Below are 5034 nucleotides of genomic sequence, written 5' to 3' on the forward strand. Positions count from 1 at the left end.
AATTCCACAGCTGTTACGAATACTGAAAGCATCACTAAAAGGCAGGAAAGGAGTGCCCACCTAGAAGATGTGGTGGGCCAGATTGGATGTTGCTTCCATTTCAGGAGCTTTTGGGATTGGAAGCTTTCCAGCCTCCCCTGCTACTTATTTATTTTTCCATCATCAAGATTAGCTTTATACATTATAGAACAGGAAGAAAACAAGGGCGGGGGAGGGGGGGAGGTAGGGGAGCTGGGACTATGAGGTTTAGAATAATTACCAAATCACAAAAATATTTTTATTGGCAGCTAACATGGTGGTTTTAATTACTGTGTCAGAGAGTATGATGGGTGAATTTTAACCAAATATCCATCAGCATATCTGTGAACTCCATATAAATGATAGCCATCCGGAGAACATTAGGGTTACACCATAATGCCCTTGGTTAGTCAGGAAACACTGAAATTAACCCTGCCCCTTGTGCATATGGTATTATATTCCTGCCCTTAATTACACAATCACATACTGTTTCTCAAATAATACAATCTGTTGGTATTTACCCCCTTTACAGTCTAGGATACTCACTCATAATTGTGGAGGTAAATTCAATAATCAAGAGTTATTTGACAAGGTACCCTTCCCAAACCCTGTCTGCTTCTCTGCAGGGGAGAGTCCTTCTCCATGAGAGCTTAGAGGGGGCAATAAGCTTGAGCCACTTTCTTGCGACTTTTAGTAGCTGGAAGAATTGAAAATTGCCTCAGAGCTGGACTTCTTCCAGCAAACCTAACCATGTGTGCAGCAGCAACTAATAAACTCTGCAAGGAATGAGCCAAAGGCTCCTGTGGAGCCCTTAATTCAGCCCATGTGCATCTTCAGACCTCTCTCCATTATGCAGCTAAATTAGCTACACTCTTGTGTGCAAGGCGGCCTCTCTTGGAGGCAACCCGTTGGGTCAGACTGCGGGTGTAATGGCCGTTGAAGACCCAAGGTGTTTCTGAGGGTTTCCTTAGAAACTTCAGGAAACCTTTCTGGCGTCAGTAGAAATTGCTTGAATACTCATAAATTCTTCACTCAAACTCACGCTTTTAGCAGTAGTCTGTAGCTCTATCCATTTGCTTTAATTAGATACCACCACCTTCTCCTAACAGCAGAACTGAGAGTCAGGTTCCTTCTGAAACGGTGTGGACAGGTTGCTTGCTGCCTCCAAAGCCTGTACGTAGCTGAGCATACGATGTGTGATAAGTAGCTGCTGCAGACCAGGGAATGGTGTTGAGGGTAGTGGGGAGGCATTGCTGAATGGATTTACCTAAAAGCACTGTCTAACTCTTGTTCTTCTGATTTCATTAGAGAACTATGTGCAGGGGAATGGGTTTGTAAGAACTCAGGGAAGACAGGCCAGCTAAGGAGACTCACTCCATGGCATTCTTCCAGATACGCTTTTGTCTAGAAAATCCTTGGCGGCGATGCAGGGATTTTCATGATTAGAGCTGAGTAAAAGATTGCAAAGGGGATTAAATACTGTAATCAAAATATTCTGTGAAATTGGTCAAAGAAGAACTGTGTTGCTCACAAACCTATGGGGTTTTAGGTTTTTTATTTTTAATTGCCTGCCTGGCTTAATAGTTTGTACTCATATTAGAAGAAAAGATTTGGTTTTTTAAGTAATGTGTTTCAAAAAGTGATGGTAAAAGGAACAGGTAGATAAGAAGCGTTTTCTGATTACTCTCAATCTGAAAATCAACCGCTTGTCCAATGCAAACATGGTGAGGACTGTGACTGCCCACGAAGAAGACAATGAGAAAATGAGGGGCTGGAGGTGAGAAAGGAGGGAGAAAAGGAGGGTGAGTGTCCCTCTGCGATGCCCTCTGCCAGCCCGCTGTGCAGCTGTTGTGCATTCCTGGGGGACACGCTGACACAACGTGGTAAAGGCAGCTGTGGACATAAACAGTCAGAAAAGGATTTGCCCAGGATTTATCCTTGTTACTCATTGGGGTGGCTGCTGGAAGCTTCGCTGGAGCTGACCTTCATGAAATATGTGGCTGTTTACTGACATTTATTTTAGTGAGGTAAAGCAATGTTCTCCTTTGAGGAAATGCAAAATAAAGCCTGCTTTAGTTATCTGCCTAGCTGCTGCGACTAAGACTGTGCTCTGTAGTGCTAGTAAACTGCTAGTAGGAAAATTGTAAGTAATGCTGGTAATGCTGTGTCCCTGTTCTTTCAAAATCCTAACTGTCAGCAAAGCATGTTGTGCTTATTATCTTTTAAGAAGTCATATTGAACCTCTTAAATGAGTTATTTACCTTCTGATGCAGCAGCTGGGTTTTCCTCTGTCTCTCCTGTCCCTCCATATACTTTCAGCAGTGTGACTTCTGGGCAGTATTTTCACATGAAATTCTGCTGTAAATCTGGATTGATGCTGCTGAAGTCAGTGGAGATACTGAAATTGAAAACAGAAGTTGGTCATCTATAATCAAAAGTGATGGAAGGGATGAAGAATCACAAGTATTTACAGTGCCACTTTTCCCTCTGTGTCTCTTAACTCACGTTACCAGTTTAAACCGGTCTATCTTTCCAGTCCACAATATTATTCATCTACCCAGGAGACATGTTGACAATAGGGATCAGGAGAGCCATTTGACGTGAGGGTAAGAAGGAATGAAGGGCTGGCAGCATCTCCTATGTTAGACACCTCCAAAGTCTGCACCTGGTTTTTCCCTACATCCCAAAGAGCCCAGAGGGGCATCAAGGAGCGTTGCAAGGCTCTGCATTTTACTGTGAGGGTAAGGAGAAGGCCCAGAGCAGAAGTCACCCCATGTTATTTGCCATAGGTGTATTCCTTATCTGTTCCTAAAAACTACCAAGAATGCATTTAGTACAAACTAGGGGGAGCACCTGCACACAGAAGGTGCCTTTTACGCTGGGAGGCAGCCACTCTGAACTGGGCTGCAACAAGAGGATGGGCTCAGTGATGGTACTTCACCTTTGGCACATGGATCCTCCCCACCCTGTCCCCCCGGTGCCTAAGGAGATGTTGTCTGAAGTGACCTGCACAGGATTCAGTTTTTAAACTATTTAAGAAAAAGATCTTAAATTAATTCATCTTTAAGGTGGAAACACATTTTAAACAGAAAGAAACCCAGAAAGATAATGAAAAACGTTCCCCCCTCCTTTTCTATACCACATCAGATTGACTTATCCTCTGTTATGTGGCTTTACTTTGAAACAGATCACTCTCATTGCAACACGTTTAATGCTGCCAGCCACCACATGGTTATTTGGCAGCTATTTAAAGCTCAGATCATATTACTCTGTCGCAGTGCTAGGCACCCATGTTCCAACTGGTATACAACTGATCTAAAGAGAAATCAGCTTCAGGTTTTGTTCTCTGAAATTAAATGTGACGGCATGATCTCTATGATCCTTTTTCCCTCCCTCTTTTCTCCCTTTTTTTTTTTTTTTTGGTATGCATTATTACCTTTTGGAACAGCGTTTTGCTAGCACCACAGGGGAAATTCAGTTAGGTTGTCAGCCTGATATAGTGTATTATCAGACGCGTTAGCTTTTCCTCCCTCTTAGATTTGCTTAAGAGCGTATAAACCACAGAGAATAAAAAGTGCTAAATAGAATGAAATGACCTGTCAAGGGTAGATATAGTTTTTGAGAATGACTTAAAAAAATTCCACCAGCTTCAAGCACTGCAGTCTCACTGACTGTCTGCACTATCTTGAAATTTGGCCTCTTTCTTTTTTCCCACCAAGTAAAGTGCTTTCATGGTCATTGATCTTTGATGATTGCTTCTTGAAAAGGACTAATTTTGTCTTCCCATATTCAGTCCAGGACAAGATTTTGTAGCAGGAGAAGATGCCATTATGAGATTCGAAATAGATTTGAATCCTGCTCTTAATATAATGAGCCTAATCTTGAATTTTACAAAACATTAAACAAAGTCAAGACAAGTGACTCCCAAGAAGAATTAACCAATAAATACTCTACACTGCAGGGAATTTAATTATTTTATTAATGGAGAATAGGAGAATTTTCCATAGGAAATAAAGCAACTGATCTCATACCCAGGTCATTGTTAGCCCCGATAGATGTATTAAATTGAGAAGCTGGGGTGATCACCTTGCATTTAACCTCTCTCAGGAAATATGGGATAGTGCTTACCCAGAAGTTCCAGTGGATATTGTTTAGGAAACTGAAGTTTCATCTGTAATCCTTCTTTCACTCCTTTTTTCTAAAATCCCATCCATGTCATTCATCATTTTATCGTGTCTCCTTCCCCTTCCAGCCCCCCACCCTCAGCAATTATGTCAAAAACCTTTAGAGGGTTTAAAGCTTTGCCCTGAACTTTAAATAGCAACTTGCAACATGAACAGCATATTCCTGTATGTTCCAGGACTAGTGCTAAGGTTAGGGGTAGCTTGTTTCTTTGGTGTGTACATCACATAATCCGGTACAAAAGCACCTTTTCAGTCTTCCTGGAGGAGCAGGCTTTAGGGAGGGAAGTGCTAAGGCTGCCTTGGAGCACTGCATGTTTTGAGGCACTGGTGTGCTGCTGCCTCGCACACAACAGTCCCAGACACGCTTGGTGCTGAGATGAGCTTGCACACCTACATGAGCTTCTCCAGGACCCACGCCGGTGTCCAGATGTGGGAGGATACAGCTTAAAATGCAGTCTCTAGAGAGATGCCTATGTAGCGATGTAGTGTGGACGTACCACCTAGCTCCAAAAACTTAGCTCAAGTTCTGCACTCTGCTACCTGATGGTGACTACGCTGTGGTGTGCAAGACAGAGTTGGTCAAAGAGAGGAGGAACTATAACCTGGACTATGTTCTCTGCCTTGCCCATGGAAACAAGGCCCGGTGTGCCAGTACTGTGGTCCCATCACTGTAGCTTCAAATACTTGTTTTGTTCTTGAACTTGCACCATTAATTCATGGCTTTCCCAGATGTTAACTGTGTCTGAGGAAATGAGCCTGGTGGGATTCAGTGGTATGTGTAGGTTGTGACTCTTCTGCTGGATTGAAACAGTATTGTATAAAAGCTGGGCAG

The sequence above is a fragment of the Numenius arquata genome, chromosome 1, assembly GCF_964106895.1.
Source record: "Numenius arquata chromosome 1, bNumArq3.hap1.1, whole genome shotgun sequence".
Lineage (NCBI taxonomy): Eukaryota > Metazoa > Chordata > Aves > Charadriiformes > Scolopacidae > Numenius > Numenius arquata.